Source organism: Chlorocebus sabaeus, chromosome 12 (assembly GCF_047675955.1).
Source record: "Chlorocebus sabaeus isolate Y175 chromosome 12, mChlSab1.0.hap1, whole genome shotgun sequence".
Taxonomy (NCBI): domain Eukaryota; kingdom Metazoa; phylum Chordata; class Mammalia; order Primates; family Cercopithecidae; genus Chlorocebus; species Chlorocebus sabaeus.
Window position 1 is genome coordinate 86987994 of NC_132915.1, and position 27703 is coordinate 87015696.

The 27703-nt window shown below is 40.9% G+C and overlaps 1 protein-coding gene across 4 annotated transcripts in view; it reads right to left on the reverse strand.

Moving 5' to 3' along the window:
• The window catches only part of ASTN2 (astrotactin 2), a 987199-nt gene that overhangs the window by 545432 nt on the left and 414064 nt on the right, over positions 1-27703 (reverse strand). The window lies entirely within an intron of this gene.

The window sequence follows — 27703 nt, forward strand, 5'->3', positions numbered from 1 at the left end:
ATTTCCCCCTTCAGAAAAATCCTGTCTGTAGTCTCCTGGTTTTATTTTGGGTTGTTTTTCATTTTAAAATTGTTTTTCCCCTCCTCCCCTTCCCTCTACTGCCATCTCTTCTCTTGTCCTTTTTTCTCCTCTCCCTCTCTCTTGCCATTCTTTTTCATTTCCTTCCCTTCCATCCATTCGTTCATGAATCCATCCATCCATCCATTATTTTTTTTCAGGCCATGGCTTATGCTTGGTTGCATGAATGCTTGCTAGCATTACACACCGTCTTAAGTACATTCTCTCATTGGCCAAGTTCATTTCAAGTGGCCAGCATATGTCCCATTTCCTAGCATATCTTCAGAGTCCAGAATCCTAGAAGTGATTTCAGAATCTCTCTGTCCTACTCCCAGCTGTTGTCATTTATTCTCTACTGTATACTTAAGGTATAGAATTTCTTTTTCTCTTTTTTTTGAGACTGAGAGTCTCACTCCATCGCCCAGACTGGAGTGCAGTGGCATGATCTTAGCTCACTGAAACCTCCTCCTCCCAGGTTCAAGTGATTCTCCTGTCTCAGCTTTCCAAGTAACTGGGATTACAGGCATGAATCACCATGTCCAGGTAATTTTTGTATTTTAGGTAGAGATGGGGTTTCATCATGTTAGCCAGGCTAGTCTCGAACTCCTGAACTCAAGTGATCTGTCCACCTCAGCCTCCCAAAGTGCTGGGATTACAGGTGTGAGCCACCGTGCCTGGCCTAGAAACATTTTTTGATTTAATGAGTTACTGCTTTTTTCTCTAAGGTGTATTTGTGGGATGCTTAAAGATGGTTTACCAAAAATAGATTCTATTTAAAAATGTGTTTGGGTAATACTACCCCATTCCTTAAAGCCAGTGTAGTGTGATTCTCCATCAGGGTGATACATACACAATTTTCACCAACTTATTTTCCTTTGGGAGCCTTGTTGGTGGAATGACTCACAGGATTATAATTCTACGGAAAACCTCTTGGGAAATGCTGGTAGGAACCGCCCTGGCTTTGCCTACTGCCTAGAATAGGGTTGGTGCTTACCAATATGAGTTGAATGAATAATCAACTACCTGTTATGGCTCTGGTAAACTTCCAGGCTAATGAGGTTGGCTTGTCTTCTTTCTCATCTTCTTGTAATCACATTTTCTCTCTCTCTCTATATGTCTCTCTCTCACAGACACACACACACACACACACACACACACACACACACAGATAAACCTGTCACCCTTGGATCCCACAGTGATCCTGATAGATAGGACCCAAAAGTTTTCACTTCACAGAGATTTTGGGACTATGCAAATTTTATATTTTACTTTTTCTTAAAGGTTTTATTTTTAAATTTTTTAAAATACAAAAACAAGAATAAACACTCAGATATCACATGCCAGAATTTAGGATACTGAAGAAAGTATCAGTTGCCAGATAAACTTATTTTATCCAGGCTTCAGGGGAAAAAAATAATCTCCTGTCATCTTTGTTTCATCTAAAAGGATACTGAGGATGAGTCAAGGTGCCAACAAGCTCATGCTATTTGCAACTACATATTTTGTGAATCAGGATTTTCTCAACTTTATACAACTAAAACACAACATTGTAGTAAATAGAATACTAGGGTAACACGGGTTCTACAACTATCACTCTTAACTCAGGATTTTGAAATGTATGTATTCATCAAGTAAAATTACTGTTCTCTCTGAAGAACTGTAAATGTTATATGTTTGACCTTCTATGAAGCATTCTGAGTGTTTAAAAACACTGTAACTTGTTTTATAGATGACACTGCTGCTTAATCTTTGTATTCCCAGCACCTATTGACAAATAGCCTGCACTCCATGAATGCTGCCTGAACAAAAAATGGTAGTACGAATTCTACCAGAGGTACAAGGAGGAGCTGGTACTATTCCTTCTGAAACTATTCCAATCAATAGAAAAAGAGGGAATCCTCCCTAACTCATTTTATGAGGCCAACATCATCCTGATACCAAAGCCTGGCAGAGACACAACAAAAAAAGAGAATTTTAGACCAATATCCCTGATGAACATCGATGCAAAAATCCTCAATAAAATACTGGCAAACCAGATTCAGCAACACATCAAAAAGCTTATCCACCATGATCAAGTGGGCTTCATCCCTGGGATGCAAGGCTGGTTCAACATTCGCAAATCAATTAACATAATCCAGCATATAAACAGAACCAAAGACAAGAACCACATGATTATCTCAATAGATGCAGAAAAGGCTTTTGACAAAATTCAACAGCCCTTCATGCTAAAAACGCTCAGTAAATTCGGTACTGATGGAACGTACCTCAAAATAATAAGAGCTATTTATGACAATCCCACAGCCAATATCATACTGAATGGGCAAAAACTGGAAAAATTCCCTTTGAAAACTAGCACAAGACAGGGATGCCCTCTCTCACCACTCCTATTCAACATAGTGTTGGAAGTTCTGGCTAGGGCAATCAGGCAAGAGAAAGAAATCAAGGGTATTCAGTTAGGAAAAAAAAAGTCAAATTGTCCCTCTTTGCAGATGACATGATTGTATATTTAGAAAACCCCATTGTCTCAGCCCAAAATCTCCTTAAGCTGATAAGCAACTTCAGCAAAGTCTCAGGATACAAAATTAATGTGCAAAAATCACAAGCATTCTTATACACCAGTAACAGACAAACAGAGAGCCAAATCATGAATGAACTTCCATTCACAATTGCTTCAAAGAGAATAAAATATCTAGGAATCCAACTTACAAGGGATGTAAAGGACCTCTTCAAGGAGAACTACAAACCACTGCTCAGTGAAATAAAAGAGGACACAAACAAATGGAAGAACATACCATGCTCATGGATAGTAAGAATCAATATTGTGAAAATGGCCATACTGCCCAAGGTTATTTATAGATTCAATGCCATCCCCATCAAGCTACCAATGAGTTTCTTCACAGAATTGGAAAAAACTGCTTTAAAGTTCATATGGAACCAAAAAAGAGCCCACATCTCCAAGAGAATCCTAAGTCAAAAGAACAAAGCTGGAGGCATCACGCTACCTGACTTCAAACTATACTACAAGGCTACAGTAACCAAAACAGCATGGTACTGGTACCAAAACAGAGATATAGACCAATGGAACAGAACAGAGTCCTCAGAAATAATACCACACATCTACAGCCATCTGATCTTTGACAAACCTGAGAGAAACAAGAAATGGGGAAAAGATTCCCTATTTAATAAATGGTGCTGGGAAAATTGGCTAGCCATAAGTAGGAAGCTGAAACTGGATCCTTTCCTTACTCCTTATACGAAAATTAATTCAAGATGGATTAGAGACTTAAATGTTAGACCTAATACCATAAAAATCCTAGAGGAAAACCTAGGTAGTACCATTCAGGACATAGGCATGGGCAAAGACTTCATGTCTAAAACACCAAAAGCAATGGCAGCAAAAGCCAAAATTGAAAAATGGGATCTCATTAAACTAAAGAGCTTCTGCACAGCAAAAGAAACTACCATCAGAGTGAACAGGCAACCTACAAAATGGGAGAAAATTTTTGCAATCTACTCATCTGACAAAGGGCTAATATCCAGAACCTACAAAGAACTCAAACAAATTTACAAGAAAAAAACAAACAACCCCATCAAAAAGTGGGCAAAGGATATGAACAGACATTTCTCAAAAGAAGACATTCATACAGCCAACAGACACATGAAAAAATGCTCATCATCACTGGCCATCAGAGAAATGCAAATCAAAACCACAATGAGATACCATCTCACACTAGTTAGAATGGCAATCATTAAAAAGTCAGGAAACAACAGGTGCTGGAGAGGATGTGGAGAAATAGGAACGCTTTTACACTGTTGGTGGGATTGTAAACTAGTTCAACCATTATGGAAAACAGTATGGTGATTCCTCAAGGATCTAGAACTAGATGTACCATATGACCCAGCCATCCCATTACTGGGTATATATCCAAAGGATTATAAATCATGCTGCTATAAAGACACATGCACACGTATGTTTATTGCGGCACTATTCACAATAGCAAAGACTTGGAATCAACCCAAATGTCCATCAGTGACAGACTGGATTAAGAAAATGTGGCACATATACACCATGGAATACTATGCAGCCATAAAAAAGGATGAGTTTGTGTCCTTTGTAGGGACATGGATGCAGCTGGAAACCATCATTCTTAGCAAACTATCACAAGAACAGAAAACCAAACACTGCATGTTCTCACTCGTAGGTGGGAACTGAACAATGAGATCACTTGGACTCGGGAAGGGGAACATCACACACCGGGGCCTATCGTGGGGAGGGGGGAGGGGGGAGGGATTGCATTGGGAGATATACCTCATGTAAATGACGAGTTGATGGGTGCAGCACACCAACATGGCACAAGTATACATATGTAACAAACCTGCACGTTATGCACATGTACCCTAGAACTCAAAGTATAATAATAAAAAAAAAAAAAAAAGAAAGAAAAAAAAAATGGTAGTAAGACAGAGTATGGAGTGAAGAATGGGTCAGAGATAGTATTCAAAATATTCAGAATGAGGTTGTTGAAAGACCCAAGGAGAGACAGAAGACAGGTCCTTTTCCTCTTATCTGCTTACCTGGAAAATAAGGAGGGTTTGCTCACAGGTAAAAATGGTTTCTGTACTCCTCCCCTGCAACGTCATGCCTAGGGTCTTCCACCAAGTGGAAGTGCTGTAAGTATTGCTGCCTAATGAACTGACTGTTGCCAGAGGTAAGGGGAATGGAAGGAAAAGGCTAAGAGCCTTGAATGTGGACGAAAATAATTTACCAAAGGTGGGAGGGGCAGGAGTCACTAATGATGTGTTAAAATGCAACAGTCCCTTCATGAAATATTCACCACTTTAAACACGTCTAATATTAAAGATTAAAAGTCCTGGGATTTGTCCTCGAGACTCCCTGGACTGATTTATGATCTGCCACAAGCCACAGGCCTCATGATTCATAATGGCAGAGGTAAAATGGTTACCTCTGGCAAAGGAGTAGGAAGTCAGGCTGGGGTGGGCGAGGAGGGGCCAGCAAGGAGGATCCCTCTTCTTTATGGAAAGGGCAAAGGCTGAGGTCCCTGTCTCTCCTGCAGTGACCTGCAGGAGATAGCACAGTTCACTTCTTTCCTCTTTCTCTCGGTTTTGGAAATACTGGTGAGATTGAGAAATTTATTCAGAAAAAGGGTGCTGCTATGTTTTTCTTTCCTCCTTGTGTGCTTACTAGGCAAGTTTTCCCTGACTCACAATGGATCATTAGTTACTGATGCTCATTATACAACAAATACATATTTTGCAATTAAGAGGCATTCACCCTGGAGACCCCCATGAGGCTGCCTGGAGAACAGAAAGTAGGCAGACGGAAAAGCCCCTGAGTGCTAGCAGCTGATGGACACGGTCCCGTCCTCTTGCTCTCTCCCTAGTTGTGTGGCCTTAGTCACCTTTTTGGTTTCAGCTTTCTCATTTACAGAATAGGGATGATAGCAATGTCCATTTCCTAGAGCTGATGTAAGAACAAATTGAAATAGTAAAGAATAAAGCTAGTGGCTCAGGTGACAACTAGTTGATGGTGAAGAAGTGAGTTTCTGGGTACTATGCACACTACATGGGTGCAACATACGAATGTAACAAACCCGTAAATGTACCCCCTATATAAACAAAAGTTGAATTTAAAAAAAGTGTTTCCTTCCCTTTAATTCCAAGCTGGCCACTGGGTTCTGATATATATTTACATTTAGACAAAACTATAACCCCTAACTCCTTACATATTAGACATGTAGAGACACAAATTACCTCCTTTTGGGGTCTCAGTTTCTCCTTCTGTAAAATGGAAGGTTGGAGTAGATCACACATCAGTTCTGAGCACCAAGAGTCAGCTGTTTGCATTGCCTTTCCAAATCCCTGACCTCTGCTTTCTGGATACTGTTTGTTTTAGTTTCAGCTGCAATAATTCTTAGCAGCAGCCTGGGTCTCTAGCAAGATCTCCATCAATGCCATAGGTATTGGCTGTATTGACTCCTGTTTCCTATTTTGCTGACTCAGCTAAATCTCCACTATTTGCAACCAGGCATTTCCTTCTTGTCAGATGCAAAGCCTCTGACAGCCAGAGCTGAGGGTGATTAACCTCTTCCCTGGGTGAGTCCTTTCTTCAACTCTGCTTCTGCACACCCAGAGCAGCAAGGCCATCAAAGAACATGTAACCGGGATACATGTAACCGGGCTGACTGTGAACTCCCACACTCCCTATCCCTATAACTTTAGTACCTTCCTTGCTCACTACTGCATCTCAGCACCTCCTGCATTGCCTGGTGCAGAGTAGGGATTCAGTAAATAAATGCTAAATAGATGAAGGGATATATTTCACAATAGTAATGCCTATGCCAATGGAACAGGGCAATAAATTTTACTTGCCTGTTCCCCCACTAAGCTGGGAATTTCTTGATGGCAAAAACATTTTCCTAATCATCCTGTATTCTAATAATTAGTATAGTGCATGATAAAGGGTTGGCAAGTCATTTACTGAATGAATGAATGAATGAATGAATGAATGAATGAATTAGTGAATTCATACATATATCATGATTATCATGAATTTAGGCTGAGTTCATTTAGAATAATGATGACTCTGCTGAGGACTGGAAGAAACTTTCTACATCCAAGATAGGTATTTGCCAAGGAAACAAAGAGTGCAAACACAAGTGCTGATGAAATGTCCAAAATAGAATTTTATTTCACATTAGAGTAGAAAAGACCCTTCAAGACCAGCTAGTTCAAACTTTCCCAGTTTCATTATTCAGAAGAAGAAACTCAAGCTAAGAGAGTAAAGGAGTTTGTCCAAATCACTGGCCTAGCCTCTGGGCCAGCCGGGATGAAAACCCAGGGCTCTTGGCCGCCACTTCAGTGTCCTTTTGCTGCATTGGTGGTATCAATAGTTCAATGCATTCTGAAGCCTTTTGTAGCAATTTTTTTGTACAAAAGGTTTTTTTGATATTACCAAGTTTTCTAAAAATGAAAGCATTTACAAACGGGTATTATTTAAACAGTAAAATGAATTTGAAATGCCCGTAAGTGCATTAAAGACATACATTTATGTGTTGTTAATAATGGAGACCTAAAAAAAGAATTCACTCTCTTCATTATATTGGTTCTCATAAGGGAATTCAGTTAGATGGTTTTCTATCTGGCTAGTTACCAGAACTGTGTTATCAGCAGTAGATGAGTTGCGTTGGTTTTAAAAGATTTACTCTTCATGTCTCCTGGCTGCCATTGGTTGAGGTCTCTTTCTATGTTGTATGCATTCTCAGTCCAGAAACTCTTGGGTAAAAACAACAGAACGCCTTGATCATCAACCATCTGTGTTCATCTCCTGTGAGGCTCTTCCAAACAGGACAGTGCCTTCTTGTTAATCACATAAGGCCAGTAGGCTGGTGAAATGGTTCAGAGTGTGGGTGGGTCATGAAATCATCATGTACTGCATTCAAATCCTGGATCTGCCTGCCACTTCAAGTTTGTAAGAACCCGATACATTGCTTCTTCTCTCCCTGAGCCTGTCTCCTTGATCTGTACCGGAGCTGGTATCATATACCTGTGGAAAGGATCAAGTGCTGTATTTGAAAAATCCTCAGCATGGTCTTTGGCACATTTCTTCTTGCTGAGAACACAACGGCTGTTTGAGTCCATACAATTATTGTTCTCGGGTAGGAGGGGCCCGTCCACTATGCTGTTTTAGTGGAAAGGAAAGGTACTTAGAATGAAGGATGGTCAAAAATCCAAGGTATGCCCTTCGCAAAACCTGAAAGACCACAGTTTCTTTATCTGAAGTTTGGAGTGTTTTTTTTAAAAATTATTATTATTATTGTTTTAGAGACAGGGTGTTGCTCTCTTGCCCAAACTGGAGTTCAGTGGTGCAATCATGGCTCACTGCAGCCTTGAGCTTTTGGGCTCAAGAGATCCTCCTGCCTCAGCCTCTCAAGTAGCTAGGACTATAGGCACGTGCCATCATTCCCAGCTAATTTTTAAATATTTTGTGAAATGAGATCTAACTACCTTGCAGAAGCTGAGGGCAGTTTGAATGAGATAATCCCCAAAGGTGTTCTTGGGTTTCCAGAGCTACGAAGACATGTTACCTGTGTCCATGGCAGGCCCTGCTGAAGGAGATATGGGTACGGACAAGGCATAAGCTAGAGGCCGCTGCCTCCTCCATCCCAGCAGCAAAGAGGAGCTCACGCCTTGCCCATGAGAGTGCAAAGCCTCCTTCATAAGCCATCCTGGCTGTCTGACTCCCCTCCCCAAACCCTGTCATTCTGTTATGATTCCATTTTCACTTGCTTCTAACTCAGTCATCACTTATCAGCACCGGCCAGGGACGCTGCCTGCTGTTCACTTTCTTATTTACTCTTCTTGTCACTGTGGTTTGAAAAGGCATCTCTCTGGGCCCTCAGAGCAATAAACATGGCACCCTTCCCCATTCTGACTCCAAGTGGGCCACCTTGGGCCTCTTCACCTCTGTATCTCTGTAACGCAACTCAAGGCCAGGCACGTAGTGGGCAAAGCATGGGTTGGGCATAACATTAGGAGGGTCTGCTTTGTGCTAAAAATGGTGTGTGACATTTGACATGTGTCATTGCATGTCACAGCCATGACTAGTACAAGGAGGAAGGTACTGATGCCCTCCTTGTAAAATGAGGAAACTGAGGCTGAGACTCGACTAGTCACCTCTCCTAGGTCACAGGGCCAGGTCTCCAAAGCTCATGCTCGCTTACACCACCACAAACATCACAACAATAAATATAACCACAAGGACAATAACAAGGACAGCTGCCTTTGACAGTGATCACGTGTGAGACACTGAGGGTCATTTCTCTGCAGTACTTAATTACGCATTTGCTTCTTTGCCATGGTTAATTGTGGGAAGAGTACATTTTCTTTCCTGCCCTTTTTCTTCAGGCTTGGCATATGACTTGCTTTGGTCAATGGGATGATGACATCCAGGACTTAAATAATCAAGGTTTCAAATGCATTTATGTGGATAGGCTTTGTGTTTTACACTCCTGCCTCTTGTCATGAGAAAAAACACCTCCAGGCTGTGGCTGATCCGTGAAGGAAGAGAGATGTGTGGAACAGATCTGGATTCATCCTCAGCTTAGAGCCAAGGGCAGCTGAGTGCTGGCTAGATCGGTCCACCCAGATGTGTGACAAAGGAGAAAAAGATGCTTACTTATAGTTGTTGACAATAAAATGTGATTGATATGCAGCATTATTTTGGCAAAAGTTTCTGATGTACTTTAAACCTAGATGTCCACATCTCTATGAGTAATGGTGTCACTTTCTTTCCTAATTGAAAACTTCAGAAAAACTTCTAACTGGGCCCTATTTTGTACCCTCAGCATCTGAACGATATCTGAATCCCACTGACTCTACCTCTTTGGTTTTATCCAGACCCATTTATTCCCATCTCTCTTCTCTGTCACTGGCCTAGTTCAGGCCCTCAGCATTGTCCATGTGCTATGAACCTATTTTCCGTGTCCCTACATCCAATCTGACTGTTGGCCAGTTATCTTTTCAAAGAACAGTTATCTGTACCCATGGCCTTCCCCAAAAACTCTCAGTGGTTTTCAGTTGCCTTCAGGGTAGAGGACATATATACCAGTCTAGCATTCAAAGTCTTTCATCATTGGCCCCAGCCAATTTGTCCAACCTTATCAATAACTCTACCTCCCTGTGGCTTTTATGCTCCAATTTTTTCTGAGTCTATTGGTAAGAGCAGGGTCTCTTGAGACCAACCTTCAGACCCTTTGAATCTTCTTTCAGCAGGTCTGCCTTGGTTCTACCCATGGGTACCACTCAGAGATCCCACTCAAGCAAAGACTGAGAGAGAGACAAAGTCAATGAAGGACAGACGAAAGTAAGAGGGAGAGGAGAAAAGGGAAAATTAAGTGGCAAACAATTATTTAGTAAAAGAATGAGATAATTTGGGCAGTGTTGAGTATAAGTAATGTCATCAGGGGATACATTTTACAGCCCTGAATCCTCTGCAAATCATTCTACCTTTCTGGACCTCAGCCTTCCCATCTGTAAAATGAGTAGGTAGTATTTGGATATCCCACTTTTCCAAATCTTGTTCAAATTCTAGCCCTTGATTCTTCTTCTAATATATTCTGGTCTTGTTTCTTGAAATCAGCATCTCTCTTGTGATTCAGGAAGCAGGATAAGTTTGGCGGCTTGGGGAAATGGAGGCTTGGTAGGCAAAGAACATGATTCGAGTGAAATAACAAGAGGATATAATTAGAAGCTTTATGAAATGAGGAAGATTCTTTATAAGTCTACTCAGCCAAATGTGTTGTGTGACCTGAGGCAGTTCCCTCCCTCCCTGGGGCTCAGTTTCTCTATCTGTATAGTGAGGAGGCTGGTCTTGACATCTGAGCAACCTCACATGTGTGTCTCTGATGTCCCTTTCTTCCTTACACTGCTGGTGTGAGACCTTCAAACCTTGCTCTTTCCAAAGCACTAATACAAATGTGGACTCTGCATTGTAGCTGCTGGCCCCTCATTGTCATTCATCAGCATGCCTCTGAGAGCACAAAGAAAAAATAATCAGAGGCTGAAAGGTTCTGGTGGCACAGGCTGGTGATCAGGTCTGATAGAGATTAGAGTCCTTAATCAAGGCTGCATGGGGGCTAATTGGTGTTGGCTCAGCTCGTGTCGGCAGTCCATATGGGGTGGTCAGGCTGCTGAGAGGCTGCCAGCCAGGACCCATGAGGGCCCCCACTCCAGATTCTCAGCCAGGGCAACCTTTTCCACTGGCCCCATTCCCTTCTTTCTAGCCTCTTCCACCTCTGAGTGCACCACACACACAATTATATACTATTAGTGTCTAGGAGAAAAACATGTGGCAAAGAGCTTCCTGCAAAATCAAGGCTGATTAAGGATGGAGTGGGGTGAAGAAATCTCACTAATAGCCTGGAATGGACACAGAGCAGATATTTCCAACAATCCAGAAGGATCTGGCTTCAGTTTATGAACACAGGATGCTTAACATGCATGCACAGAGCTGAGCCTGCTGGTGAGAGGCTGGCTTCTCCCCACCCTCACTGTACCCCAGAGCTCTGCAACCTCTAAGCTTCTCAGATGCACCGGGAAGGCATGGAGAGCAAAGAGACACAGCCTGGTAAGGAGAAAGGCGTCGGCCTGGCAACCAAGGCCATTGGAAGCTGGATCCTCTGTGGCCTGCATCAATCACTGCAGCTCTGGGCTTCATCAGAAAATGGGCATCTTAAACCGAATTTTAAAAATTGTCACAAGGATTGCAGACAATATATTAAAAACAGTTACTGCACTGCCAGACGTGTAGGCAGCACTTGGTATGTTGTAGTGTCGTTATCGTGATTGCTGCCAGCACTGCTGTCCTTGCTGTGCTGTTGTCCAGGCTGCTTCCCTCCCCACCCCCCTGCAGTCACGTTTCCTCCTTGATTTGGTGCCCTTGCCCCTCTGGGCTGCAGCTGCCCTTCCAGGCTTTCTGCTGTGTTAGTTCCTCCTTTTCTCCTCCCGACCCGATTCATCTCTGTTCCAGATCTTACTGCTGTGGACCAGCTACCCTTCTCTGGATAATTCCTCTATACCTGGCACAGGGGAGATGGAGGCAGAGAGATGAATCCATCCTATTTTCCTACCTTCAAACAGCTGGCATTGGCGTAGGAAGACTTGGAGGAAAGTACATCACTGCACAAGGTGTGATTCAGGCTAAAAGAGGAGTGTGCACAAAGAGGTATAGGAGCCCAAGAGAGGATTGTTGAGCTCTGCCCAGGATGGGGGCTTATCAATGAAAAGGGAGGGTAAGAGTAATAATAAGAGGAAACCCACAGGGATAACTACCTGCCAGGCAGTGTGGGAAGTTCTTTGTTTAGATTAACTCACATGATCCTTCCAACAAACCTACGAGGTAGGCTCTATTACTAACCCCATCTTGCAGACGAGGAGATAGAGGCCCAGAAGGGTAGTACCCTGCTTGCTGAAGGTCACAAAGTCAAGTGTGCCAGAGCCAGAACTGGAATCCATCCAGCAACTGTGCCGCTCCAGAGATGGTGCTGCTGTCCCCAGGCTGCACTGACTCCCTTTCCAGGGGAATTAAGAGTTTTACAGAGAAAACAACAGGGACGAAGGCAGGCCACAGTGTGCATGGAAAATGGTGGGCCCTTTTGCTTTGCTGGATCAGTGGGGTACATTGCAGGCACAGACAGAAGGCTTAATGAGCACTGAGGAATCCTGCCCTGGTTCTGCAGGTGTGAAGAAGCAGTCCCTGGTAACTGCCACATCCCGTCTGCAAAAATACAGTTGTGCCCCCTTATCTACAAGATGAGTTCCAACCCACCCAGTGGACGCCTGAAACTGTGGATAGTACTGAACCCTATTGATATGGTTTGGCTCTGTGTCCCCAGCTGAATCTCATGTTGAGTTGTAATCCCGAGTGCTGGGGGAATGACCTGGAGGGAGGTGACTGGATTATGGAGACGGACTTCCCCCTTGCTGTTCTCATGATAGCGAGTAAGTTCTTACGAGATCTGGTTGTTTAAAAGCATGTAGCCTTAGTCAAGGCTACATGGGGACTGACTGGTGTTGGCTTAGCTCATGTGTGCAACCCAGGTGGGGTGGCCAGGCTGCTGAGAGGCTGCCAGCCAGGTCCCATGAGGGTCTCTGCTCTAGGTTCTCAGCCAGGGCAACCCTTTCCACTGGGCCCCTTCACTCTCTCTCTCCCTCCTGATCTGCCATGTGAAGATTGTGCCTGCTTCCCCTTCACCTTCTGCCATAATTGTAAGTTTTCTGAGGCCTACCAGCCATGCTTCCTGTACAGCCTGTGGAACTGTGAGTCCATTAAAGCTCTTTTCTTCATAAATTACCCAGTCTCAGGTAGTTCTTTACAGCAGTGTGAGAACAGATTAATGAACCCATATTTACTATGTTTTTGTCCTATATGTACATATCTATAACATTTAATTTATAAATTAGGCACAACAAGAGATTAAGAAGAATAAATAAAAATGAAATAGAACAAGTATAACAATCCGCTGATATCACTAGTCTTGCAATTGGGGCCATAATTAAGTAAAATAAGGATTATCCAAACATATGCACTGTGACACCTTGACAGATCTGATAACTGAGATGGCTACTAAGTGACTGACTGGCAATTAGCATATACAGCATGGATACTACGGACAAGGGAATGATTCATATCCTGGTGGGATAGAGCAAAACAGTGTGAGATTTCATCACACTACTCAGAATGCAGCCCAATACAAAAGTTATAAATTGTTTATTTCTGGTGTTTTCCATTTAATATTTTCAGACCGCAGTTGACTGTGGGTAACAGATACTGTAGAAAGTGAAATGGTGGATGAGGGGGAACTACTCTAGTCATTCCCAGATGCGGAATTCAGCTGTTAGGGTGGCGAGGACAAGTTTAAAAGCAGAGGAGACAGGCACTGGAGTCAGAATGGAAGTAGAGCTATGCATTTGCCAATCAATAGCTCAGTGACTTTGTAAAACTTCCTGTCTCCACCCAAGACTTAGCTTCCTTATTTCTAAGTTAATCATGCCAGCCCTTCTCATTGAGCAACACAAAAAAATGGGCTGCATAAGTATCACCTGCTATTGCTGTGACTATTATTAGGGAGCTGGTGGCTTTAATGTTCTTTCCTGACCATGGCTCTTATTCCTGACCTCTTAGTTATCACTTAGAAAAAGACAGATACTAAGAGGTGCTCATGAAGTTTGTTAATCGTGATCACCTTTGATCCACCATTTTGCCTTTAAGCCACCTAACCACCCTGTGAAGCAGGTGCTCATATCCTGATTTTACACAGGAGGAAACTGAAGCCCGACAGTGTTCAATGACTTGACCTCAGTTCATCTAGCAAGAAAGCAACAGGGTCAAGATTAGAACCCTGACCTGCTTGACTCTGAAGTCAGAGCCCCCCACCGCAACTGTACCATGTAAGATGAATGAATTCAGCACAACCCGGTGTCTCATCAAAATGCCCTTTGTGACCCTACTTGGCCATCTACCATACTTCTACAGGAGCTTAAAGGAATGCAGATGAGATCATGCTATGTGGTTGCCCACTTCATGGGATCCTGGAACTCTCTTTTCCTGCAAGTTGCTGGGTTGTCTTACTCAAGCCATCTTATCTCTCTGAGTTTCATCATTTTGACCTAAAAGATGGGGAACACAACTCTGTTCTCCCTTATTCATGAGAATGCCATGAGGATAAAATATATGCTTAAACCGTTCAGAACACATGATGATTAATAATTCAATTCCTCGCCTGAACAAAACCTGAAACAGCAAAGTGAAATATACAAAATAAATTAAGCCAAGGGTAATTATTCATTTTGCAAAAGGGTTCTTCACTCCAAAGAAGAGACTCATTGATATTTTTTTTCCAAGCAGCAGCTATCTTTGGGAATTTAAAATTAAATTCCATTAATACAATTATAGCAAAAATACTAATGATTTTCCGGAGTGCACTTTGAGTGCAATGGGCCATACCTGTGTGTCCTGCCCATGGCATCAGACAAGGCAGTCTAGAGAGCCAGAAGGGGTCAGAGAGAACTGGGACCTTTGCTTTTCTCTAGTTAGGAATTTGAGAAAAAAAAAGAGAAGGTGGATTGCATGCTCTTTCTGAGGGGTTCCTTTCTCAGAGTGACCTCAGCCTCAATTGCAGGCAGATGGTCAGGGTCACAGCTAGCTTCCCCAGCAAACAAGAGGATTGCCATTTCCAGTCTCTTCCATCTGGAATATTATACCGTTTTACATAATGTGTACATTCAGCTGAACCCAGCTAATTTTCACTTTGCTAATCTAATTTCTAATTATATTCATGTTTTTTTTTTTGTTTGTTTGTTTGTTTTAAACCAAGTTTTGCTTTTGTCGCTCAGGTTGGAATGCAATTGTGTAATCTTGGCTCACTGTAACCTCCACCTCTTGGGTTCAAGCAATTCTCCTGCCTCAGCCTCCCAAGTAGCTGGGATTATAGGCACCCACCACCAGGCCCAGCTAATTTTTGTAACTTTAGTAGAGACAGGGTTTTGCCATGTTGGCCAGGTTAGTCTCAAACTCCTGACCTCAGGTGATCTACCTGCCTTGGCCTCCCAAAGTGCTGGGATTACAGGCATGAGACACTGTGCCTGGCCCCCTGCCCTGCTTCTGCTTTATGTCTTCTCTTCATCTCTGTCTCTCTTTCTGTTTCTCAAGTTTGCGTTTTTGTCACAGCCTCGGTTTCTCTCTTTGGTCTCTGCTTCTGTTTTTTCTTTCTCACTCTCTGTGTCTATGTTCTCTACTATTTGACTTTCTCTGTCTTCTTTTCTTTTAGAATGCTCTGCAGCAAAAATAACTTGAGTTTAGAGTCAGAGAGGTCCAAGTAAAATCCCCAAATCCACTTTAATGTCCTTATCCACAAATATAAAAGAGAAAAAGTATGATCTGTCTACTTGAAGGTTCAATATGAAGATGAAATAAGACATAGCATGTAAAGGTGTCACCAAAAAAGAGTAAAGTCATTTCCTGTTAAATCAATTTCCCCTTTCCTTCCTTTCTTCTTAAAAGTTCTTTTGTTTGTTTGTTCCTCTGTTTGCTTTTAAGACAAAGTCTCGCTCTGTCACCCAGGCTGGAGAGCAGTGGCATGATCTCAGCTCCCTGCAACCTCCGCCTTTTGGGTTCAAGCGATTCTCCTGCCTCCGTCTCCTGAGTAGCTGGGACTGCAGGCACATACCACCATGCCTGGCTATTTTTCTATTTTTTAGTAGAGATGAGGTTTCACCATGCTGGTCAAGCTGGTCTCGAACTCCTGGCCTCAAGTGATTGATTTGCCTCCCTCAGCCTCCCAAAGATTGAGATAACATGCATAAGCCACTGCACCCAGCCTTTCTTAGAGTTTTTAAACTTCCCTTCTTTCTCTTCCCTTGTCTTCCCTTCCATTCACTCCACTGTCTTTGCCCCACTCTCAAACAAGCACACACACTACAGCCCCCACTTTTCCAGCAATGATTTAATAGAAGAACAGTGCAGGTTCCGATTACCAAGGCTCTCGTTCTTTTACAAAACATTTTTACAGTACATTTCCTGGGATATAATGGAGAATCATTGTGAATAACTAAAATTAAGCAAAGTGTGTCTAAGCAGCCTGTATCGGGCTTCACTGCAGAGTCAGACTTCATTGTTAGGTTCATTTTCAGCCATTGGAGAGTGTGATGGGCTGTTCACACCACACTGGGTAAGGTCACCTGACCTTACCTGAGTTGTGTGGGGCATTTTGAATTCTGGGTGCCCTGTCCAAAGGAAGAGTGCTGGTGTTAGCAACATAAATCCATACCCCAACTGCCCATCACATACTCCCATTTTCTGGTAGAAACACAAACCATCTAGTGAAATTTTAATTAAGAGACCATTCAACATTGTAGCCAAAAGGCAGGGACATAAGAGACCATTCAGTACTGTAGCCAAAAGGTGGGGACACACACACACACACACACACACACACACACACACACACACAAACACATACTCCTTCTATTCAGAGGCCTTTAGTCATCCACACTGAATCAAACGCTGCCTTCGGTCCAGCAAAAGGAGAGACGACAGTGCGCTGCAATGGGCAGGCTCCCTACAGGCAGTATCAAATAACCAGAAAAGGCAAGTGCTACTGCTAAGTGCTGTGTTTTAAATGGTTTCCTAGAGGTCCTTTCTGCACAGAAATCTGTCATCCTGCCTTCCATTTCATCACGATTAAGTCTTTTGTGTGTTAAGTATTGCCAGCTTTGGGGGGTTCTTTTTGTCCCTGATTCAGTAATTTCCATATGTTGAACACATATATTTTCCATATAATGTAGCAGGTACTTTGTACTGATAATAATTGTCACAATAACTTAACAAAGGTGAATACTTCTCCATCTTATTAAAAAAAGCAGGAAATTGAGGCTTGGAGAAATTAAGTGATTTGCTCAAAATTATGCTAATAGTCAGGGGCAGAGCCCCTGCTCAGCCTCCACCAGTGGTTTCCCCATTGCATTCAGGGCAAGATTTCAGCCCTGGTCTGTCTGATTTCAGTCCTAGGCTCTTTCCATGTTGCCCTGACTGCCTCTCTAAAAAACAAAACAGAGCCCAGCATTCATGCAGCTTGATCATGAGCTCTTAGAAAGGGCCTCTGGTGTCTCTTTTGCTTCTCTCCCCAGTGACTGACTCAATCTTTAGGCTCAGTTGATGTCTATGAAACAAAGACATTAATGAAACTTATGAGGAACTCACATACCCCAGATCCTCTACACTGAAACACTTATTTCTATGAATGAGTGTACCTGAGCACATCCCTGCAAGACAAGACCAGAAGAGTAATGGCAGAAACCAGTACCATCTTCACATGTGGCAAGAGGCCATGCAAAAGGTAATGGCTCAAGTTTGGAGCTGGGAGGATGGGGGTTTACATCCCAAGGATAAAATATTTTGACTGCTTAATATGTTCTCAAGAGGAAGGAAATTAAGCACCATTATGGTAGTGCGGCAACCTCCTCTCTGCCACTAAGTTACTGAATTACTAAATGAACCCTCCCAAAACCTCAAGCTAATCAGGCGTAGAAGGAAGCCTTGGGCCAGATAATCTGTAGGGCTCCTCCCACCCCTGGAGACTTTTGTTCTATGCCCCCACAGTGCCCAGCCCTACTTGTCATCTCAGCGGAGTCTATAAAGGCTTCTCAAGAGAAGGGGTAGAGAGGCAAGCGTCATTAATTAATATTTTTCCCCTCCACATTTAAGAGGGCATTTAGAATTGTGTAAGGACAGGATTATCATCTAAGAATGAGTGCGTCCTTGAAGTTTTTGCTTGAGGCACCTCATTCAGTTCATTCTGGTCCTAGCCCTGCCTCACAAAAGGATCAGCAAAGCTCTATTCACCCTCTCACTTGTATCACATGCCCCCTTCAGTGTTTCTCTTCTCCTTTCATCCCAAGTTGGTGTTGTCACCTCCTCGGTCCTATCTTTAGAGATGGTGTAAAAACCGGGTCTTGAGCTCAAACACATGTGGGACACACAATGAGCAGATTCCTCAACTCTGATGTCAAAGCACGGAATCAGTTCACCAGAATCTCCCTGGGCCAGAGACAGCAGCTTCTTTGTCTAACTCCGATACTGAGCACAATGCCTGGCACATAAGTGATGCACACTAAATAGCAAAGAATGAAATGCAATATCTGGATTCTGAATGCTTCTTTGTGCCTTGGCTTTTCCCACCCCGATCCAATCCACCACCATCTCTGGCCTGGATTATCACATCAGTCCTCCCATTAGTCTCCCTTCCAACATGTTTACCTCTGTTCCTACAGATGTTTCCTACATAGAGATGCCAGAGTGATACTCTTAAACTAGAAGTTAGATGATGTCACCCCTCTGCTAAGACTTCCCCAGTGGTTCCCCATTGCATTTAGGGCAAATGAAAATGCTAACGTTTTTGCAACGTTCTGCAAGGCCCACCCAGGGATTCTGGTCCTCTGACGACTCTGTGATCCCGTCTCCTAATACCCTTCTAGTACCCAGTTCAACCTAGCACATTAGCCTCTATAATCTTCCCCAAATATGCAAGGCACAATCACCCCTCTGAGCCTTTGCACAGGCTGCCCCTTTACCTATACTATGCTTTCCCCAGATATCCACAAGGCCTGCTTTGCTCCCATACCTTTTCAGTTGTGCTTGTCTTGAACAGTCTGCTCAAATTTGCAACCATTTCTGCAACATGTACAGCCCCCTCTTTCTGCAGGCTTCTCACACACACCCCTCATCTTCTAACATGTGATACACTTTATCACATGTTATTCAGTATAATTTTATTACTATATAGAGTATATACAGCAATACAATTTCATTACTATAGATACTATCTACAGTAATAAAATACATGTTACTATATATAGTATCTATATAAACTATATAGTAATAAAATATATAAATTACTATATTTAGTATATATGGTAAAAAAATACTTTTAGTAAATAACATGATAGAGTGTATCACATATTATATATAGTACATTATATATTTCTACATATTCATATACTGTATAAATGTATATATGTATAAATTTATATACTGTGTAAATATATATAGTATATATGTATATATAGTATAATGTATAAATGTATATATAGTAAATATGTATATATAGCACTTTATAGATGTACATATGTAGTATATATAACATGTACATGAGATATATATATATATTTTTAACTATATTACTATATATATTTTAACTCTGTGCCTGTCCCCTGCCCGGCAAGAATGTAAGTTACATGATGGCAGAGATTTTTGTGTTTTGTTTTGTTTCTTCTGTCAGAGCCTCACATCCTGCTTAAATTAGGTGCTTGATAAATATATACTGAACACTGAATAAACAAATACATGAATGAATGAATAAATACCAAAGCAATTTTTTCAACTTGGACATCAAAGCATTAAAGGAATTCAATAGACCAGGAATTGGCAAAATTTTTCTGTAAAGAGCCAACTGACAAATATTTTCAGGTTTACAAGCCATAGGGTTGTGACTACTCAATTCTGATGTTGTAGCACAAAAGCTGTCATGGACAATATGTAAGCTAATGAGCACGGCTGTGTTTAAATAAAAATTAATTTACAAAAAACCAGCAGTTGTCCTGTAGGCTATAGTTTGCTGACTTCTGCACTGGACTAAACACTCTTAGATAAAAGGCAGTGGGTCTGAATTTTCTTCCTGTTGAATATCAGTACATAAACACAGCACAGTGTCTTACACAGCATTGCCACTCAGTAACAATTTTGAATGAAATGAAACATATATGAAATGTAGTTCTGCTTTTCACTCTGTCACAGCACTGCCTAAGTGAGCTTGTTGCAACAACGGAAATGCTCTCTCTCTCTCCAACATGAAAGCCACCAGCCACATGTGACTGCTGAGCACTTCAAATATGGTGAATGTGACGGACAAGTTAAATTTTACATTGTATTTCATTTTAATTAGTTTACATTTTAATTTAAATGGCCAAAAATGGCCAATAGCTACTGGACTGGACAGTGGAGTTCTATCACAATAATTCTTTTGCTTCATGATTCAGTTCTATTATCTTCCACCCCCACCAGAGGAAGCTTTCCCTGATTGCTAAGGCTCACAATAACTCACCTTTTTTTAGGATATATTCATTTCACTCAATCCATGTTTTAGTCACAGCTATGGTAATACCGAATGTTTGTTGAGCTTTAACTACCAGGTATTGTGCTCAGTGCATAATACACTTTATCTAGCTCAGTCCTCATAATTACCCTCCAAGGTCTGCCATATTGATAATCTTTCCCCTGTTTTACCTTTGGGAAAAACAGAAGTGTAGGAAGGGTCAGCAAAGTATCCAAAGTCGTGCAGGACCCAAGTGGGCTGGGATTTGAATCTTCATCCATTTGAATCCAGAGTACAAGTTCTTGACCACCACAAGATGCTTATTAAGTGTAAACACTTGTGTTAATCCACATTTCATGGGTGCACATGTTATCTATCCTTCAAGAGATCAGGAATCAGTGGTTTTCTTCATTCTACATATTTCAAAGCCAGAATACTGGCTTTCAGTAAAGATTTTCAGTACACAGAATTTCAGAGCTGGAGAGTACTCAGGGAAAATCTAATGAAAATGCCCTTTGTATTATAAATAAAGAATTTGAGGCTCATAGAGAAAAGGGGACTTGTCAAGGGTCATACCATGGGTAAATTACAAAGCTGGGATTAGAGGCCATGGAGTTTTTCTCTGAATTCAGTATTTTATCTTTCATGCGCCCATTCCACCACTCACTTTTAAACATCAACAGTGTGTTGCACGATGGGTTGGGAATGAGGAAAAAGCAGTGGATAATGCAGACACAATCTTTGCCTTTATAAGGCACACAGTTTTTTAGATAGCTAGTAATTGAACACCAAATGACACAAATACATGTATCATTCAAGATTGTAATTATGCGCTGATGGCATAGGGTTGTAGTTCAGAGGGTAAATTCTGAGGCCAGACTTGTAGGATTCAAATCTAGACACTATCACTTCCTAAATGACTTTGGGAAAAATCCATTAACTGTGATTTAGTTTCCTCACCTGTAAAATGAGAGACGATAACGCTGTTTCATTACATTAATCCCAAGGCACGCAACTTCTCACATTTTATTTTTATTTTCATTTTTTATTTATTTTTATTTTTATTTTTTAGAGTCTCACTCTGTAACCCAGGTTGGATTGCAGTGGTGCGATCATAGCTCACTGACACTTTGAACTCCTAGGCCCAAGTGCTCTGCCCACCTCAGCCTCCAAGTGGCTAGGACTACAGGTGCATGCCACCAAGCCTGGCTAATTTTCTCAAATTTTTTTAGAGACAGGGTCTCACTATGTTTCCCAGGCTGGTCTTGAACTCCTGGCCTCAAATCATCCTCCCACTTTGACCTCCCAAAGTGCTGGATCACAGGTGTGAGCCACCACACCCAGCCCCCATATTTTAATATTCTTGAAATAAGGACTTAGCTGATAATTATTAGTATAGTATGGCATAGTATGGTTATTTTTATTGGCAGCATTTTTTCTTAGTGGTACATAAACTATATATATGTGTGTGTCTTAACTTATTTTAAATATAATCGCATCTCCCTCACATGGTTATTGAGAGATTAAATGAGATAATATATGTAAAGGCTTTGAAGAGTGACTGACACAGTTGCCACTGTATAAATGTGCACCATTATTACTATTTACTATAAAGGAAAAAGAGAGAGCACTAATGGAGCATAACACATTGGGGAAATAAACTAGTATAGAAAGTCACTTCCTTGAGGAAGTGACATTTTAAGTTGAAACAAGAAGGATAAAGAGGAGTGAACCAACTACAGAATACAGTTTATAAGAAGTGGGGCTGGATGAGGAACAGATTGTCCTATGAAGAAGAAACAGCACCATCACTAATGCAATTACATTGGCTAGAAGAAATGACTCACCATTAACAAATATGGAACTCTTTACAACATGGCTTTATGTCCTACTAACACTCTGAATTCCAACCTAGGCTTCATTATCATCTTTTTTCCCATACATTTGTTTATTGATAATATGTTTATTGTAAGGTTTTACATATATATTTAGAACTTTCCTGGATTTATTTTTTAAACAGTAGGACATATGCCATGTTTAGAAAACCAATACATTTTTTAACAGTTTTTGGATAAAATTAAATATACTCTCTAATTTAAATGTCAGTAGATTGTATTTATGATGTTAAAATCTAGTCTTAAAAGCTGAGCACTTCCCTTTTTTTGTACGTATAATCATCAGAAATACCTCAGGCTACCTTCTTCCTATATGCAGCTTTGTGGTGTGAGATTTCAGATCTCTGACAACCTTTTTCTTTCAAGTTCAGAAGCAAAGGTTGCCTTGGACTTTCAATGGGACTGGCAAGTTCCCAAAAAGAAAAAGTTTTCATAGTCTCTTTTGTAGTTTACCCTAACCTTCTTGACCTTCTAAATTTTTGAACAGTCAGGCCTGTTGCTTGCTTTGCAGGCTCCTTGAAATTTTATGACCTCATCCTAGACACAGATTGTCCTTTCTTAAAAGACCTTAAACATCTTCTACAACATAACATTTTACAACACATTTAAACTAAATATATCAAGACTACCAAACAGAGATAAAAAGTAGTTTCCCTACAACTCATACATGCTGTCACACAGTTTCTTCTGCCTCTCAGTTCTGTATTGTTTCCTTGCCCTCAATTCAATTCAGTATTTTTATTTTTTTCAAGTCAACTTATTCTGTAAATTATTTGTCCAAAGGATTCATGCCTGCCTCTGAGAATTCTATACAAATACCTATCAAAGGGGGAATCCCAGAATGCCTCTCTTTTTTCAATGCTAAGCAAATTTCCTCACATGCCAACTCCTTAAAACAGTAGCTTGGCCAAATCCCAGCAGTGATACTTAGTAAATATATGACCTTGAGAATGTCAACCAACTGCTTTAAGACACAGCTACTTATATCGAAGCAACAATAACTACCTAGAAGTGTTATTATAATAACTGAGAATAGCTATATAAAGTCTTTGCATGGTGCTTGGTACACAATAAGTGCCTAATAATTTTAGATGTTGTTATTGTCACTTCAGTGTTCATGTACTTCTTGATATCTCACCAAAATTCCATTATACCTCTTTTGACTATAAGCTGTATTTGGTTGTTGTCTAACACTCCATTTGCTACATATAGATAATGAATCTGCATTAAATGGATTAATCTGATGAGAGAAATAGGATTTATGAGTTACTGACTTGTTTCATGGAATGTAAGCAGAAAACTTTGGTTTCTTGTTGTTCTTTCAATTACTTTTGTTGGAAAAGATTTTAAAAAGCTTAATTCCATTATCTTTCATGCCAGAATAACAAGGTATCATGTTCATTAATTGATAATAAATTCAGATGAGTTCTGTTTAATTCACGTTCTAGTAAAGTTCATGACAAATGAGTGGTGAGTTGGAGAGCAATATGGGTTCTGAGGATCAGAGAGACTCATTTCATGGAGGATATGCCCAGCTGAGGCTCTCTGGAATAGCAGCATGGTTAAACAAGGACTAATTCTAAACGTATAAAGGGAAGAGTTTACCTTATTTGAGTTCAGAAAAGACCAGTGCTGCCCAAGCAGGGGAGAAGGTGAGTTTCAGAAAAGGATTAGGTATCGCTGAGAAAGTGTTAATTTAGCAAACACACACCTTAGCCAGAGTGTTGTCAGCACCCTGAGAACTCTCCATGGTGCTGACACAAGAAGCCTACACCTTACTCATTGAATGAGCCTTGACACTTTAGCAGCTGAAACTTGATTTCCATCCATCCATCCATCCATCCATCCATCCATCCATCCATCCATCCAAGAAAAGAGGTATTGATACAGGAACTGTTTCATTTCCAGATACAGCAATAAACAAGGTGAGCAAAGACCAAGTCTTTCTATAATGTATATACTCATATACAAATGTCCCCTCTTCAGTCTGCCAGAAAGTTGGTTCTCTATAGACAAATATCAGCATATTTTACTGTGGCTTTTACCTACTTATTACCATACTTCACTACATATGCTCTACCACCTAGAAAGCCCTAAAGATACCATTTCCTTCAAAACAGGGAATTTCTCCATCACTGTAGATTCTTGGAATTTATAGCTTCATAAAAATCCTGTATCTCTTTAAACTTTAGTAACATAGAGCTCAGCAAATACTAGAAACAATCTGTAAGCATGAGAAATATTTAGTACAATATAAGATTGCTATATGACATAACCACATAAAGTATATTCTCATTTCATATCCTACTACAAATGAAAAGTGACTGCTGAAGACATTGAAATAAACTGAATGTAATGGTGAACATGACTGAAGTTCATATCAACCGTGGAAAGAAAATTCAATTTGTATAAATGCCATTTACAAATTGTTTCAATCATATGTACATGCTAAGTTATTAGTGCTTAAAATGTCATAGAAACATAGATTTTGAGCTGGAAAATATCCTAGAAATTATTTAGACTTTTAATTTGTATCATGCCACTAATTTATGGTATGACACAGGGAAATGTGCTTAGCCTTGGTGGCTCTTGATCTCCTCATTTAATTACACTAGATGGCTAGGAACTCTTCTTGCACTAAAAATATGTTCCCACTCATTGCTTTGTTGAAGAAAAGGAATCTGAAGTTCATGGTGTGGCATACTCAAGGTCAAATGGCAAATTTGTGGCAAAGTTGACATTAGGATTGAAGGTTTAAAGTTAATAATTATTTTCTTTTTTCTTTCTTTCCTCTTTCTTTTCTTTCTTTCTCTCTCTCCTTCCTTCCTTCCTTTCTTTCTCCTTCCCTTTCCTTCCTTCCTTCCTTCCTTCCTTCCTTCCTTCCTTCCTTCCTTCCTTCCTTCCTTCCTTCCTTCCTTCCTTCCTCCATCTCTCCCTCCCTCCCTCCCTCCCTCTCTCTCCTCTCTCTCTCTTCCTTTCTTTCTCACAGAGTCTCATTCTGTCACCCAGGCTGGAGTGTGCTGGTGCAATCTCAGCTCACTACAACCTTCACCTCTCAGGCTCAATCAATTCTTGTGCCTCAACCTCCCAAAGAGCTGGGATTACGGGCATGCATCACCATGCTCAGCTAATTTTTGTATTTTTAGTAGAGACAGAGTTTCACAGTGTTGGCCAGGCTGGTCTCGAACTCCTGGCCTTAAGTGATCCACCTGCCTTGGCATCCCAAAGTGCTGGGATTACAGGCATGAGCCACCATGCCTGGCCAGTAATTTTTTTAACTGCCAATGTTCAAAAGTCACACAAAGACTAAATAAAAGTTCAGCAGATAGGAATGTCTAGCTTACTCTAAATTCCTCCTTCAGCTGGTTAGCTACTAGAGGGCAGAGATGATATCGTATTTTCTTCTCACATAATCTAATGCTATGCACATTGTTGGATTAAACAGCTCATGAAATATTTACTGAACTAGTAAGTGAAGATACACATGACTGAATAACTGATTATAAAAATAAGAGAAAACCTTGTATTGGGTTTCCACCATATATTATCCACTGCGCCAGTGAATTTTAAATTTTATTTTTCATCTCATCCTTACAACAACTCTAAAAAGTTGAAATTATTCTTCTCATTTTTAGTTATAAAAAATGAGGCTTGAATATGTTAAATGACTTACCCAGCTCCCTACAACCAGGAAACAGAGAAGAGAGAATTTAAACCTGGCTGTGTCTGACTCAGGAAGATATTCCAATCCTACTGTGGTTCACTAAGTGCTTGAATGAATGAATAAACATATGAAAGAATGAGTTAGTGTTCTGCTGTCATTTGCTTCATGTGTTGTAGACCATATTGTCAAAGGTTTTATTTACAGAACTTGGTGTGATGCCACAGTTGTGCAGAACTTTAATAAAGCTGTTTCACAATAAGACATTACCACACTGATATTCTTGAGAGTCAAAGCCTAATGATTTCAACTGTTTGGTGTTGCATTTTATTGGACCAGAGCAAGTAGTCCTTGGATGTTCACTTTCTGTCCTCAGAGAGATGAAGATAATAGTAGTCTATCCTGGGAAGGAGCACAATGTCACTCTGGTGACATGTTCAGGTCTCCACTAGCCACGTTTTTGTCTTGGTCTTTCATTAGTTTGTTCTCATCTCATCCAGTGTTGTGCTGGTAAATGTTTAATGATTGTCTTTCTGAAAAAAAAATAAACTCGATTTTGTTGCATTTACCAATTGTGTTGGTGTAAACATCCTCACCACAGCATATTTTCAGGCTATCAACATGCCATCACTGAACAAAGAGTTGGGAAAAGATGTTAACAGTCAACTCTTATGACGCCACGTGAGCTGGCTCCAGCACATCACGGATCTAATTCCACAGTCATCCCTGTGGGTGGTACTAATTGTTGAAATCCCTGGAAAAACACACCGGAGATGGGCTGTGGCATGCAGCCAGGAAAACTTGGCCAGGTTCATGTGTGCACCAAGACAATTATATAAATGTTTCAGCTATAGCATCTTCTCCACTTTCCTCCTCCTTCCCTGTCACTTGGCAGAAACAATTCTTCTTGTCAACACATCCAGAAAAGCTTTAGGGAATGATAACCAACGCTTCAACTCCATAACTCTGTCCAGTTCTATAGATTTGACTCACAAAGGAGAGACTTCTTTAAAAGAAGCTAAGCTACTTTTGACATATCCACATCTAAATGTATATAGGGCTTCAGGGTTTAGTTTTTCCATGACTTTCCCCAAATTCTAATTCCTGATGGGAAGCAAAGAGTGGAGAAAGTTCTAATTGTTCTTTTAGGGAGTTAGATGCTCTCCAAAACAGGTGGACCCATCTACTTGTGAGAACAGATGCTCTCAAAGTCTTTGGATCCTTACCTTTTAAAGACCTCTCTTCATATTACCTTCCCAACCTCATCCCCTGCCACTCTCCCAGTGCTCTGCCTGCACCTCATTCTCCAGATGGCAGCACAACTAAACTGCTCTCTGGGTCCTAGAATCATTCTAAACTTTTCTCTTTTTCAAAAAATCAAGTTCCCTCTGCTAAAGCACCCTCCATACTCATAGTCCCTACTGATTTTACAAAGCTGAGCTAAAAGGTCATCTTCTCCATGACGTATCTCCTGAAATCCCCATCTAGAATACATTTCTCCCTGTTCTTCAGGCTTGAGGCACTTTGTTAATGCATTGTTCTTGATTTATACTACACTGTGTTTTTCATAATAGCTATATATGAGCGGATTCTTTTTATGCCTGTGAGAGTGTAAAATCCATGAAGGCAAGAACATTGTGCAATTTGTCTGTGATTTCCCATAATACTTAACACACCGACTTATGAGTTGCAGAATTAAGAAAATCTTGCTTGAATTGAATCTAATGAATTGAACTAAATTTTACAAAGTAGATCTGAGTTAAGCCCCATGAAAATATATTTAGGGATCTTATGTTCCTATTTCAATTTTCCACCTGTAGACAGTCCTATCCGTTTACACCTTGAGTGACTTATAAGAGAAAGGTGCTTTCCTGGGCATTGCGGTGGAAAGAATATAGGAACAGATATGATCTCTGGCCCTA